At 45.0% G+C, this 16,524-nt stretch overlaps 1 pseudogene; it reads left to right on the plus strand.

The window, feature by feature from the left end:
- Positions 1 to 10,810: 10,810 nt before the first annotated feature.
- On the plus strand, positions 10,811 to 10,929 carry LOC134912565 (5S ribosomal RNA; annotated as a pseudogene).
- The last annotated feature ends 5,595 nt before the right edge of the window (positions 10,930 to 16,524 follow it).

Raw genomic sequence — 16,524 nt, forward strand, 5'->3', positions numbered from 1 at the left:
AGCACATCGTTCATGAATTCCTGGAAGACTGCCGGGGCATTAGAGAGCCCAAAAGGCATCACCAAATATTCATAATGCCCTGAGTGGGTATTAAAGGCAGTCTTCCATTCATCCCCCTCTCTTATTCGGATTAGATTGTAAGCACCGCGTAGGTCAATCTTAGAAAAATGGTGGCAGTACGAAGCTGGTCAAACAAAATCGAAATGAGAGGCAGTGGGTACAAGTTTTTAATCGTGATACGGTTCAATTCCCTGAAGTCGATGCAGGGTCGCAACGAACCGTCCTATTTACCCACGAAGAAGAACCCCGACCCAACTGGGGACTGTGAGGGTCTGATAAATCCCTTAGCCAAGTTCTCCTGAATGTACTCTGCCATAGCCTGAGTCTCAGGACGTGACAGGGAGTACAACCTGCTCTTGGGAAGCTTAGCATCCGGCAACAAATCAATGGCACAGTCATAGGGGCGATGGGGAGGTAGTACCTCCACAACTTTTTTGGAGAACACATCCGCAAAATCTGCATAACATCCTGGCAATCCTGGCAAACTTAGCTGCGAGAGCCTGACTGGAAGGCTCAAGCAACTCCTGAAACAATCACTACCCCAACTAAGAATCTCCACAGAGACCCAGTCAAATTAAGTGTTATGGGCCCTTAACCAGGGTAACCCCAAAACCAATGGGGCAAAAGTACAGACAGTCACATAAAAAGACAATTTTTCAGAGTGTGTGGCTCCAATAAACAAAGGAATTTGGCTGGTGCAGGAAGTAATTTTACCCTGGGACAATGGTTCCCCGTTTAACCCACAGATCTCAATCTCTGATGCCAAAGGTACTGAGGGAACAGACTGTTCCAGGGCGAATTGACGGTCCATGAAAACCCCATCGGCCCCACTGTCAACAAAGGCCTCAGTCTTGACAGTTTGACCGAGGATCTCCAAAGTCACCGGAATGAGAAAAGTCTTTTTGGGAAATTCTGACTTCTGGCCTGACAGAATATTTCCCATCACCCTCAGGCCCTGAAGTTTTCCAGTTTTTCTGGGCATGATACTACAACATGACCTTTATTCCCACAGTACAAACACAAACCCTGCTGTCTCCTCCGCATCTTCTCACGCGAGGAGAGGCGGGTAGTCCCAATCTGCATAGGCTCCTCGGAATGTTCCTCGGAGTCTGAGGTTCCCTTGGGAAAAAAGGAAACTGCGGTCTCCCTTTCAAGCCTACGCTCTCTCAGCCGTCTATCCACCCGGATGGATAACTGCATGAGCTGATCTAAGCTATCAGGCGAGGGATATTGTACCAGTTGGTCCTTTATCTGGTCAGAAAGGCCCCTTCGGTACTGGTTTCTCAGGGCTGGGTCATTCCACTGGGTATCATGAGCCAACCTCCGAAACTCCGTACTATAAACCTCAGCTGGCCGTCGCCCTTGCTTAAGAACCGTAATCTGAGCCTCGGCTGAAGCCATCTTGTCAGGGTCATCATACAAAATGCCCAGTGCCGTAAAAAAAGCATCAACACTTTTAAGCGACGGACAGTCAGGCTGTAACCCATATGCCCAGACCTGTGGGTCTCCTTGTAGCAAGGAAATCACCATGCCCACCCGCTGAATCTCCGACCCAGAAGACTGGGGCCTAAGCCTGAAATATAGCTTACAGCTCTCCTTGAAACAAAAGAACTGCGAGCGATCTCCAGAAAAACGATCCGGGAGATTTACTTTCGGCTCCTTAACCCCTGAACTTGCCACTGCTGCTGCGGGAGCTCCGCTAGCGGCCTGCGGGGTGTTCATTTTAATGGACATCTCATTAAATTGTCGAGTCAGGACCTGCACCTGATCGACCACCTGTTGCAAAGTATTTTGAGGGGTATGCTCCATATTCCCACAAAATTTCAACAGGAGTAGGGCTGCTGAATATGTTACACACACCAGTGCTAACAGGAGTATACCGGTGTATGAACAGAGAGGGAAGCGAAGCAAACGAACTCACAGACAGTATAACATAACATACACAGGAGGTGATGGAATAACTAATAAACACAAAGTGAACGGAGAAGCCCAAAGTCTCAGGAATTGGGTGTCTCCCTAGTGTCAGGAATGCTCAGATGGAATAGAGCGGACAATGAAGCGAGGTGTAGTGATTTAACATGTGGAGCACCTAAAATGATGTTGCTAAGAGCAACAGAAAAAAACCCAAAGGGTTACCAACGGGTGTGGGAATAAACTCCTTGGTCAGAGATAGAAATATAGACACAAGGAGAGTATCCACAATCCTAACCCCCACTTGCAGGGCACAGGTTCAGCTTACTGCCACTAAACTGACACCTGGACGCCCTGCACAGTGAGGGAGGATTAAGCAAGCAGGTCTGAGAGTACAGCCGCAAACCTGCTGGGTTCACAGAATAGCAAAAGAACCCCAGCAGGTCAAACAACTGACTCCAGTCTTACTGCTAGGTCCGGATTGGCAGAATGAAGTACCGAATCCCAAGGCCTATTCGCAGTAAGCAACAAGTAAATACAAAGTCACACAGTACTAGCTAACTCTCTGGAACTGACTAACAAACAAAGATTCAGCAGCATTTGCCTAGCCTGAGAGGATGGTTTATATAGCAGGGGCTGTCCACGCCCCACTCAGACCTCACAGACTGTGAGCACAAAACCAGCGCCGGATTCCCTGCCGTGCACAGAGCCTGTAACCACTACATAGTAAAAACCCGGACCGGAGTATCAGCTGCGCTCAGGTTACTTCGCTAACACTTGCCTCCCGGTTGCCATGGCGACTTGGCAGCACAGAGCAGGAGATCCTAACATTGGGGCCACAAATGAAACATGTGTCCCATCCACAACCCCAATAATGTGTGGGAAGTGACTACCCACTTCCTGGAATTGCTGCTTCAACACATCTAGGGCCCCCACATCCAATGGCATTGATATGAACTGCTTAATTCTTGAGAAAAAAGCACCAATTACACGCCGCAGGATTTTCGAGAATGCTGACTGGGAGATTCCTACCAGCACCCCAACCACGTGCTGGTAGGAACCTGTGGCGCAGAAATATAACACAGCAAGGAATTGTGTCAATGCTGGTATTGCTGTAGGATGCCGAATTGATCTATCTAGATCACTCTCTATTATTGAGAGAGTTTCTAGGATGACATGAGGCCTGTAGCGCCGCACCACCTCATCATCTGGCATACCAAAAAGGGTGACACAGGTATGGAATATAGTAGGCCTTGCACGCCTCTGTTGCCTTCGAGGATGAGTGGCAGGTTGGGGTTGGACGGCTTCGGACCGTAGATATGAGGCGACCAGCATCTTAAAAATGACAAAAAATAGTGTGAAAACAACATCCAACGTGTTCTAATATATATATATATATATATATATATATATATATACCTAATTAAAAAAACACTTGCTTTGGTATCATAATCCATTATTTGGGTAATATTTCACACAGTTTAAACAAGCAATACTACTCCACAAATTAAACCACAACAATACAATTATTATGCATATACTTACCTTAAACATACATTTAACAAACAAATATACTTACGCAGAGAAAAAAAACCAAAGACAAAAACCCAACAAACCACACAAACCTATGAGCATGGATATACTTACCAGCAGATGAACTGGAAAAATAAAGCCAGGCAAAAGGCCAAGAAAATAAAGCAAGGAACTCCGTCCAAAAAATCAAAATCAAATATAATCAGTCTTTCTGGAGAAGTAAATGACAACAAAAAACATAATAAGCACAAGAAGATATACCAACACCCCAACACCGAGAACTCTCAAACTGTCTTGCTAACTCGCACACCTCTCAACATAAACTCCTGCATACACCCACAAACACAGGCTGCATAGAACATGCCTAAATAGTGTCAGCAATCAAAGCACGTGCAACGATTGTGTATGCCACTGGTTTCCAAACTTTTTTGAATCACGGCACCCTAGAATATCAGAATTTTTTCACGGCGCCCCAGGCCAAACATTTCTTATTGAGAAATTTAGAAATAAATATGACATTAAGTAGATTGCATTTATATGTCATCCTTAGGGTCAGTTGTGTGGTGAGGGACAAGATTTGCTTCTGTTTGGCCACATATTTTATGACTGGCAGCCACCAGCACTGGTTTTGCCTATTATATTGACAATTAATAATTTGAATTGGTCCTGGACCACCAACCCAGGGCACCCCTGCAAGTGTCCCGAGACACCCCAGGGAGCCACAGCACACAGTTTGGGAACCTTTGGTGTATGCATCACCTGTGCTGTTTCCCGCATAACCATGCATATGCAAGTATAAAAACGCACCCCAGACCCAGATGCACATGCTAGCATCATCATGGAGCCAGTTCCAGTAGCAGAGAAGATGGCCAGGCTGAATGCCGAAATGAGGTCTATTCTGGAAAGAAGTAGACAGCTGGCTGCCCAAAGGCAGCAGCAGCAACAAACACCTGCCGGTGCAGCGGAGGAATGACCAGGACCCAGTAGAGATGAACCCCATCAACTTGCCCACAAACACAAGAAGAGGCTGGTGTGAGGGCCTTGGTTGAGGAACATGTGGCACAAACTGAGGAAGAATCTGGACCAACTACCCAAACCCAGCAATCACAGCCACAAAGTGAAGAGGAAGGTGGAGATACTTCTCAGGCTGATGCATCGCAGGCAACTGGCTAAAAGAGAAGACGACAATCCCCATTTACAAAGAGGGAGTTGGGAATTCGGTCCCCCAGGCCATTGATAAAATCCATTTTGGAGATAAAATCATGTTTTAAATATTTCTTCTCATATATCATAGGAATTTTCCTACATTTCCAAAGAGTGCGCCCACACAAGAGCCTTCTCTCTCTCCCTTTTTGATAGTACATGTACTTTCTGGCTCTGGGCGCACCACCAACTAGGACAGTGTCAATAAATAGAAAAAAATTGCATTTTTTTCTTCCCAATTTCCAAGGGTCTAATTGTCCGATTTTGGTTTTCACATATTAATACTATATCAACTTGACTGGTGCCTGATCGTCCTTTGTCTAGTCATAAGTATTAGTCTACGCTGTTTTAACAACAGTTTCTGATCGTTTGGCACTGTCTTCTCTCTAATTTTGATACTCAGATTACTACTAATCTTCTTTTCTTTACCCAAGGATCCTTTTTAGCAGCTATTACAAATAATAACAATATTTTGTTGATTTTTTTGATACTGAGGAGCACTCCGAGACGTGTACTAGACCCAACAACAACATAATGTTTGGGGTCTGCATTATAATCTAGTATGACTACATTTTCATTGAAGACGAAGCTACTAAGATGTCAGAACTTGGAAAATTTTGGGGATCCATTTTCTGAGACCTATGAACAACTCACTCCCAGCTTAGACTGGCGGACTACCTTCTCCAAATTACAGAAAAGTCTGCAGAGGAGGACACGCCTGTCGTGGGATGTCACGACCCTAGAAAACTACACTAAGCATAAGATTGTACCCCGGGGTTTGAGACACAAAGTATTTCCTTCCTTTCCTCTTGCTACTGACAATTTAAAAACCGAATGGGAAGCAGTTCTGCTCAAATGCTCTCATGAACTATTGCACCTCTTGGTTAAACATGACACGTTATTGATAGACCAGGTTGAGAAAGAGATTGACGAATTAGGGAAAAATTTGGAAGTGTGGGAAAAGGATATATCCTTTCAAACGGCCTTCGAGAAACACAAGAAAGAAATAGTCCTGTACGAACAAGCGATAGTCGTTCGCAAACGCAATAAATTCATTAGGGATAAACGCGATTTTGCATGCTGCGACGTCTTCAGGTAGAACCCCACACCCCTCAACAAGAACAGAAAACAAAGGGAAGATCCCTCCTTCTCTGAATTTGAGTCTTCCAATAGTGGAGACTCAGCTAGTGAAACTTTTGAGAATACCAAGTATAATCGGGAGGAGGCAGAAGATTTCTCCCCACATTTTTTAGGCCAAAGCCAGAGGCCAAGAGGTCGCAACAGAACTCGAGGAAAACAAGGAGAGGGGGAAAGAAAAAACGACGGACGCAATCCAGATTGGGACACACCAAGGACTTCCCGATATCCAGCCCGACAGAGGAAGACATTGCGGTAGATCCAGCCAATTCCGCCAAGCTACAGGTCATCAATTTATCCAACAGATCTCTTTCCCCTGATCATATGGAGGTACTCGCCAAGGGACTTTCCTTTCCCCCATCAAGATCCTTTAATAGATTCTCTTGGGAAAAGAATATGAGATTGTTCGGGAGGAAGCTCCTCCTGAAACATTTTTTTGCCAAGCAACAATCAAGACATTCAGAGAGCATTTCAGATCAGGAACTGTCTGTAGAAGACCTCAATGCCATCCAGGATTTAGAGCAACTTCGTATGGAATCCAATGGGGATGAAGTATCTATCTATCTATAGACCAAAATGCAGACCCAAATCCTCCTTTTTTTCCCCTGACAACAATAGCCCAGAGATCAAGGTTTTTTTGAATAGAGTGTCGAAATAATTTGATGACATCTATGCACAAACCAAAAGAGGCCTCTACCGATTTCTCAACAACCTTAAATTCCCTTCAGGAATTGGGAACTTGGCGTGATATCATTATTAAACCTTCTGACAAAGGTGGCAACATCGTTCTTTGGCCCCAAGAAATGTATATCACCGAGGCTCACAGACAGCTACACAATCTCTCATGCTACAGGAAACTCCTCAGTAATCCCACCACCAGATTCTTGAATGCTTACAATAGCCTAATACAGGAAGCTGCTGCCCAAGGCACGATCACAAATCAAGAATTACAATACCTTACAGTCCAAAGACACCCACATTCTATCTTTTGCCCAAGATACATAAAAATTCCCTTAATCCACCTGGGAGACCGATTATGTCTGGCAACGGCGGACTCTTGGAACAACCAAGCAGGTTTCTGGACTTACACCTCCGTGAATTTGTTCTCTCCTTACCTTCTTACTTACAAGATACATCGGACCTACTACGCAAGATCCATGACATACATTTTGAAACTAACTTTCTCCTGGTGACCCTAGATGTAGAGGCACTCTACACCAGTATTAATCATCATCAAGGTCTCACAGCTGTCAAATACTACCTGGATCAAGGGGGTGAGAAAGACTTCAAATTTTCTTCAAAGACTGCTTGACTTTGTCCTCTCTAAGAATTATTTCGTCTTTCAGGACCAGTTTTTCTTGCAAGTAAGGGGAACAGCAATGGGCGCAGCTTGCGCACCGACTTACGCAAATCTGTTTCTGGGATGGTGGGAGCACTTTTATGTCTTCAATACCGCCAATGAGGAGTACACCGCTCATGTGATATTATGGCTGAGATCTATTGACGACGTATTTATCATCTGGGATGGAGAGAGGGATCTTCTCATGGATTTCATAAAACTTCTCAACACCAACGATCTTAACATCACATTGACATACTGTACACCATCAGTGCAGAGACAGTTCTATTTCTGGACCTGAATATCTATAAATCCACCACAGGCTGTCTAGAAACAGAGTTATATCGAAAGGAGACTGCAACCAACAGTCTCCTTTTCCAGACCAGCTCACATTTCCCTCCCACCGTTGAAAATATCCCCAAAGGCTGAGGCGCAATTGTTCAGAGGATTATACTTTCAAAATCAAAAGCAGAGAACTTACCAAACGCCTCCTAGCCAGGGGCTATAGTAGACGCTCACTCAAACGGGCCTACTCAGCCACAGCAATGGTGAAGAGAGAAAGCCTTATTTTCAGGAAGAAGAAAGAGGTCCCGGAACAGGATAATACTATCAGATTCATAGGAACTTTCTGCCCTGAGTGGAAGATGCTCAAGAGCGCCATTACCAAACACCTCTCCATATTACAGTTGGATCCTGACTTGTCTCCTTTTTTTAATTCTCCCTTACAGATGAGCTGGCGGAGATCCAAGAACATTAAAGATCAGCTAGTCAGGAGCCATTTTGTAACATCTACATGTAAGAAACCCACCATGACAGGCTCCTTCCCCTGTGGCCGATGCAAATCATGCCCACAGATATTACAAACCAATTCTGTCATTGACAGGTATGGCCAAACAATAAGGCTACAACATTTTTTCAATTGCGATACTCAATCGGTGATTTACTGCACAACCTGCGGGTGCAATCTTAAATATGTTGGCATGACCACACGAAAACTCAAGGAGAGAGTTCTTGAACACCTCGGCAATATCCGGAATGCAGCAAAAGATCTTGCCCGTATGAAACAACTTACTTCGGTCGCCTTTGGCCTAGATCGTGTTCAGTTGGGTGTACGAGGAGGGGACATTACCAAGGAACTCTACAAGAAAGAGAGCGAATGGATTTTTCGTCTCAACAGCCTCAGGCCCTTCGGCCTGAATGAGAACATTAATTATGCTGTATTCCTCTGAGCAATTTGTTTTGAATTGTAATTACTTTTAGCCTTTGTTCATTTTTCCCTTCTCTGGCTCTTTTTCTGTCCTTCTTTCCCTCTTTTTTTCTACCTGTCTCCCATTTCTTCCTTCCCATCCGGTACCCCACCCTCTCCCCAACCAGCCCCTTCTAACCTCACCTACCCAACCTATTCCCCCCCAACCCCCTCCCCCGTCCTACTTTCCCATTGTCCTTTCCCCATTCCAAACCCCCCACCCACCACGACCCCCATTTGCCCCCCTTCCAACTCCCCCAACCCCTCAAACCCCCCCATTTTCTTCCTCTAGGCAATCTGCGACATTCACACACTCTCACACAGTCTAGCACAGTCCACCGCATCATCCACTGCCCTTCATGTTTAGAATCAGCACTCAGTAGTCTAGGATACCTTCCCGTCCTAATCTCTCCCATTTTTCCCTTTCACCCCCACATCACCTCGGTACACCACTCCCTTTCAATTCAACATCTCAGTGTCCTGCACAGTTTCTCCCTTCCTCCCTACCCACCCTCAGCCTCACCCCCTCACTTACATATAACACGTCTGCTGAAATACACTGCATTTATTCTCTTTCTCACTTTACTCCTATCCCTCACAGATAGGGTGAATCACATCACCATCCAGGTTATTGATATCGGTACCTGATATAATACCTCAGGCCAATTATACATTGGCCATTTTATGCCACTTTAAAACACACTATCAATCCCATTTTCATTCATTTTATCCCCGTTTTTTTTTATTTTCACCTACTTCTTTTTCCAACAGCACAAATCACTTCTGTCATCATGATCCCGTTACTTCCATGGCAATTCCTATGCCTTCATATTATTTATAAATCGTTACACATAGCTTTTTCACACTTCTAACCCTAATTTACATCTCCCTTATTTCGATATCTCGATGGCGCCTACATATTTATCATATATCCCCTTATGCGCCTTACGCAATTAACCCAGGCCATTCATTAACCTGGGTACCAACCATAACACAGTTATGTTAAACGCATGTATGGCTAACAACCTACATTCTCACTCACTCAATCAATGCAATTTTATGTACCTTTACACCAGTGACTTTCTGTTTAATACCCATAACCCAATCCAATTTCCCTATTCATAGCCCTCATCATGTCTATTCCCCAATATATTTTCTGTCAAACCCATTTTTCTTTTTCCCTTTCTTTCCAAAAGCTTTCCCTTCCTTCTCTGTATTATCTTCCATCTGCCATCTACCAAGATGGCGTCTGAAGCTTCACAATCCCCGTCCCTCTGCAACCCGCTGACCATCTTTCCCAGTTATACTAATGAACTGCCATCTAGATCCGAGATCTCACAATCCCCACCTCCCAAATCTCCGTCATGCTCCGTCTCCGGCTCACTGACTGGCGCGTCTGAGCGGCAGCTGATTGCTCCCGCCCACTGCGCCCGGCCTATCGGGCTAACGGCCAATACGAACCTTGAAGTTGCTTTTAAAACCCCGCTCCCCACCCACCCCTCCAAACCCGGAAGTGAACAAGCCCGTACGGGCGAAACGCGTCTTCCACGGGGGGGACCGCCGATGGAGTGACTTTCTGGCACCCTCACCTGCACCTGACTATGCCCTGATCCTTCTATCCTGAAACCTCCAATTTTAGTGACCGTAAGCCCACGTCTGTCCTGTGTAGAATACACACAGACAGCAGGATAATATCTGTGTACTACCCTAATTTGTATTTCACTATACATCCCAGCAGACCTATTTTGTGTATATAATGTCTGCTGCTTTAGGACCCTGATTCAATTCCTTAACAGAGGTTGCATTTGCCTATTACCCTGTTATGATAGCACCTGGCAGATATCTCACACTGCTAGGTTGCCCTATCATCAGCAGAGGCCAGTATACTGCTACATGATTTCATCCATTGTGATTTCCAGTGCTATTTTAGTTACTGATGATAATATTGCATTTCTGGTCTAGCCTTTTTGATTCATGATATGTAATTCTCTAATGTGAATTAATTCCTATACTTTTCCAGCCTAAGGTGTACTATAATGTGCACCAATATCAGCATTTACTGTCAGGGTCTTAATAATAATTGTTTGGTGACACAGAATATCCCACTTTTCTTACCTTTTTTCCATTATACAATTGAACTGGAATCATTGATTTTGTGCCTCTTTCTTGTTCCACTATTTTTCTGTTGACTCTCATCCACGTTCCACGGAGCACGATACCACGGATGTGGGATCTTGTGAGCCGTGCCTAACGTGGAAAGCAGATCCACACATTTCTTCCCACTTTACTCATTCACCTCTTCTCGCTTTCTAATTGTTTCCACCCTTTTTTCTAATTTCCTATATAGGTGCACTCTCATTGGTGTACTTATCACATAAATTCTCTACTATCATACCACGCTGCAAATGCCCGATCTCGTCCGATCTTGGAAGCCAAACAGCGTTGGGCTGGGTTAGTACAGGGAGAGGAGACTTCCTGCGAATACCTGGTGTTGTAGAGCAGGAATTATTTTCCTTTCTATGTGAGTTGCGACGCCAACAGCAGTATCACCACTAATTCTGGTTCTTACGATATTTTCTCTCTACTGAAGGCTTACGACCAATAATTGTGATATATGCCATAAAGTCAGGTTTTTTTTAATGTTGGTGACCATTAATTTCTGTTTGTAAGCAGCCCTTATTGGGACTTACTTATCTTTATTGTTATGATCACTCCTTGGTCCCATTAATACAGACATTCTGTACTGGTCAGGGGAAATGGGGGTAAGACAATCAAGTGTCTACAACCTTTTCAATCACTCATTGGGAAAAAACAGACCAGAACATTTTAATCCTTTATCTATAATATCTTTATTTCACATGGATCACTTATATGGGTAATTACGTTTTTTTAAACTCTAAACATTAAAATTCATGTTTTAAATATTTCTTCTCATATATCATAGGAATTCTCCTACATTTCCAAAGAGTGCGCACGCACAAGAGCCTTCTCTCTCTCCCAATTGGACTCTCCTGGGGATTTGTGATATCGGACAACGCCACCAATATTGTGCGTGCATTACATGTGGGCAAATTCCAGCACGTCCCATATTTTGCACATACAATTAATTTGGTGGTGCAGAATTTTTTGAAAAATGACAGGGGCGTGCAAGAGATGCTGTCGGTGACCTGAAAAATTGCGGGCCACTTTCGGCATTCAGCCACCGCGTGCCGAAGACTGGAGCACCAGCAAACACTCCTGAACATGCCCTGCCATCAGCTGAAGCAAGAGGTGGTAACGAGGTGGAATTCAACCCTCTATATACTTCTTCTTTTAGAGTCCCTGTTCCTGAGTGTGTTCAATGATACATTCTGGTCGCATACTGCAATGCTAATTGGGTTTTCTGCTCCTGTCCAGGGCCACCAAGAGGAGGGGGTACACTTTACCCAGGTATGGGCCTGTTGTAGGGGCTCGGTGGGGACCCATGTCCATCCCCCCACCCTCCTATGCTGCACCGTCACAAGCAGCATCTCTCCCCAGCCAGCGTGTGCTGTTGTGTTTTGGGCTGGGGAGAGAGGCTACTGTGGCAGCAGCCAGTGCTGTCTCCCTGTGTGATGTGTGTGGAGGACGGGGGGAATGGACACCCCCATATATACCGCTATGACCAGCTTGCCCTGAGCCACCAGCACCCCCCTGTGCAACGCGTCCTCCTGCTTAGAAGGAGTGCACATAGTATGTTTTTGATCTGCTATTAAGGAGGGAGCCTGGCCACAACTCCCAAAGTTGGCCACGTCCCCTCCGAGTACCGTGGCCTGGCAGAGCTGCAGTGCTCATAATAAATAAATAGACCTATAACATTTCTCCTCACGTATCTTTTCTCTGTTCCTAGCCTTTGCTGATGCTGTTTCTTATCCCTTTCAGTGACTTTTCTCCTGTTTGTCTCTCTTCCTTCCTCTGATTTTTCATGCTTTCCTGGTTTCACCCCTTTATCCCCCTTTGTGTCTGTGGCGTCTTACCAAGCCTTGCAGAGAGATAAAGTTGAGAGAGATAAAGGGCATATATAATATATTCTTGTTATCACTCATTACTGATCTTAAGAGGTGCTCCAACCAATCAGATCCTGTCATTTTTTCAAGCACATGACAGTTAAGAGCTGATTGGTTGGAGAACCATTTAAGATAATGAGTGTTAACAAGAATATCATTAGTTGTTAACTCTGCCCCAAAGTACCTACCAGCTACTGTAGCAAAGAGATGTAACTACTCCCTAATAGGCGCTACTGTCATTTTTAAAATTTTCATCACCATTAAAAATTCCTTTCCATGTTACAGGCTGTGTTTGAAAAATGGCAGTTAGGAGCTGATTGGCTGGTACTCTTTCACTCTCCATTTTATCACTTTCCAAGCAATGATGCATCTAGCCCTCTGTATTTTCTATCCCTATTACTTTATCCTTTGCTTCTCTTTTTTTGGGTGTGTTTCTGTAGTAAAATGGGGAAACCCTTCTGACTGGGGTCTGTACCAGTGACGTGCAGTGAGGTCTTTGGCTGGGGAGGCACTGGATGATTCACTCTACACCCCCCCACCCCCAATATTTTTTTTTTTAAATATGGGGTTCCCCATACTTGACCAAAGCCAGCACCAGGCTGAACCAGGCAGGGGGAGTAATGCCATAGCAGGGGGGACACTCAGTATGGGGTTCCCCTGCCATCACATTAAACTTCCCCCAAACCAGTCAGCCCAGGGCTGGAATTCCTCGGAAAGTGGGGACCCCATTAAAAAATGAGTCCCCCTCAAGAGTAACAATCAGCACTGGGCAGAAAGCCCAGCGCTATGCCCAGCACCCCAGGTGGCAGTAGGTGCGGGATTCATGACTTACTAATATTGTTACAGGCGGCCTACAGGTCCCAACAACCCTGGCACCTGTAATCCTCCTGTAAAAAAAATATGAAAAAAATACACAAGACACATTTTTGATTGGCACGCGGTGGCCATCTTAGATTTAAAAAATGACGCTAACGGCACCATTTTTGAAATTGGAGCCGCTCCACTGCCAAACTCTGCAAAATGACAGGCAGGGACTGGATCCTCTTGGATCCAGGCCTGCAGTCATGCCCGCTATCCTTGCCGGGTCCCGCCACTGCAAATGCCCGCACCTCTGCCGCATCCCCGCAGCCCAACCAGTGATGACAGCTGTATCCAGTGACAGATCCGCTGTCCAATCACATCTCCCTGACTGAGAGGGGCATACTTTCATGTACAGTGAAAGCACGTCCCTGTCCACCGAGGCACTTGTACAAGTGCCGCTTCTCAGGTTATTTTCAATGGGCTTTTACTGCCCACGGCTTGGCCTTTCCCCGCTCCCGCACCTTTCCTATTGGCAGCGGGAGGCACCGCTATCAGTGCCTCCCAAACCTAATTTTAAAGTAAAAATGGTTATTATAATAAAAAGCAGATACTTTTGACACAGAATCTGTGTCATAATTATTTTCTTTGTATTATTTTAACCACTAATGACAGGGGAAGCACTGCCTCCCCTGCCTCCACGTCCCTGGTCTGTACCAGTCACCTGTGAGCAATATGTAAGAGAATCCTGCTTCAAGACTCTTTCTGGTTGGCCAATTAGGTAGAAATGGCAGAAGTCTCAGTCCTATTATGTGGAGACTGCCTAACAGACACATGCCCCAGCTGTACATTGTTTCTCCTGTAAAGGTTATTGACCTTTGCCTGTTAACTAGAGATGTGTGATTCGGTTCTCCTGAAATCCGAATTCCCCCAAATTTTGTGGATCTGAATTGAACCAAAAACCGAGTCCCGGTTCGGATCTTCTCACTGTTTGGAATTCTGAACACTGAACACTGAAATTGAAATCCGAATCCAAACCAAAACACTTGAGGGTGGTTTTGCAAAACCAAAACTCAAAGATCCAAAACCAAAACACACGATCCGCGCACTTCTCTCATGTTTACTCTTTGATCCTAGTAATGGGACTCACTAATTACAATTACACTGCTCAAAAAAATAAAGGGAACACTTAAACAACACAATGTAACTCCAAGTCAAACACACTTCTGTGAAATCAAACTGTCAACTTAGAAAGCAACACTGATTGACAATCAGTTTCGCATGCTGTTGTGCAAATGGAATAGACAACAGGTGGGAATTATAGGCAATTGGCAAGACACCCCCAATAAAGGAGTTGTTCTGCAGGTGGTGACCACAGACCACTTCTCAGCTCCTATGCTTTCTGACTGATGTTTTGGTCACTTTTGAAAGCTGGCGGTGCTTTCACTCCGGTGGTAGCATGAGACGGAGTCTACAACCCACACAAGTGGCTCAGGTAGTACAGCTCATCCAGGATGGCACATCAATGCGAGCTGTGGAAAGAAGGTTTGCTGTGTCTGTCAGCGTAGTGTCCAGAGCATGGAGGCGCTACCAGGAGACAGGCCAGTACATCAGGAGATGTGGAGGAGACCGTAGGAGGGCAACAACCCAGCAGCAGGACCGCTACCTCCGCCTTTGTGCAAGGAAGAACAGGAGGAGCACTGCCAGAGCCCTGCAAAATGACCTCCAGCAAGCCACAAATGTGCATGTGTCTACTCAAACGATCAAAACAGACTCCATGAGGGTGGTATGAGGGCCCAACGTCCACAGGTGGGGGTTGTGCTTACAGCCCAACACCATGCAAGACGTTTGGCATTTGCCAGAGAACACCAAGATTGGCAAATTCGCCACTGGCGCCCTGTGCTCTTCACAGATGAAAGCAGGTTCTCACTGAGCACATGTGACAGATGTGACAGAGTCTGGAGACGCCAAGGAGAATGTTCTGCTGCCTGCAACATCCTTCAGTATGACCAGTTTGGCAGTGGGTCAGTAATGGTGTGGGGTGGCATTTCTTTGGGGGGCCGCACAGCCCTCCATGTGCTCGCCAGAGGTAGCCTGACTGCCATTAGGTACCGAGATGAGATCCTCAGACCCCTTGTGAGACCATATGCTGTTGCGGTTGGCCCTGGGTTCCTCCTAATGCAAGACAATGCTAGACCTCATGTGGCTGGAGTGTGTTCCCCAGACCTGAATCCAATTGAGCACATCAGGGACATCATGTCTCGCTCCATGCACCAATGCCACGTTGCACCACAGACTGTCCAGAAGTTGGCGGATGCTTTAGTCCAGGTCTGGAAAGAGATCCCTCAGGAGACCATCCACCACCTCATCAGGAGCATGCCCAGGCATTGTAGGGAGGTCATACAGGCACGTGGAGGCCACACACACAACTGAGCCTCATTTTGACTTGTTTTAAGGACATTACATCAAAGTTGGATCACCCTGTAGTGTGTTTTTCCACTTTAATTTTGAGTGTGACTCCAAATCCAGACCTCCATGGGTTAATAAATTTGATTTCCATTGATAATTTTTGTGTGATTTTGTTGTCAGCACATTCAACTATGTAAAGAACAAAGTATTTAATAAGAATATTTCATTCATTCAGATCTAGGATGTGTTATTTTAGTGTTCCCTTTATTTTTTTGAGCAGTGTATTTACAGTTACCTCAACCACACAAAGCCTAGTTTGTAAATGACTACATGGTAATATGATCAATTTAGCATATATGTAATGTTCATTATTTTATTGAGGGGCAAATACTAAGTAAATTGCAAGGCTGAACCTTTGTATCAACAAAAGTGACAAAGATTGTTATACAGTAATCTGACCTGGTGTAGAAAACCAAGTCAGATTACCTCAACCACACAAAGCCTAGTTTGTAAATGACTACATGGTAATATGATCAATTTAGCATATATGTAATGTTCATTATTTTGTTGAGGGGCAAATACTAAGTAAATTGCAATGCTGAACCTTTGTATCAACAAAAGTTACAAAGATTGTTATACAGTTATCTGACCTGGTGTAGAAAACAAACCTGGACTCCTAGGGCCGGATGTAATGCATTGCGCGATGGCCGGATCTCCGAGATTCCGGCTGAACTCGTACGTTTTGCCTTGTAAATGTTTGCTGCTTTAAGAAAAACTTATGATTTGGGCTGGAAACTCAGCACTGCGGCCGTCTCGCAGTGCATTACATCCAGCCCTAGCATTCACTTTGAGTAAAGGTACAT

The sequence above is a fragment of the Pseudophryne corroboree genome, chromosome 4, assembly GCF_028390025.1.
Source record: "Pseudophryne corroboree isolate aPseCor3 chromosome 4, aPseCor3.hap2, whole genome shotgun sequence".
Lineage (NCBI taxonomy): Eukaryota > Metazoa > Chordata > Amphibia > Anura > Myobatrachidae > Pseudophryne > Pseudophryne corroboree.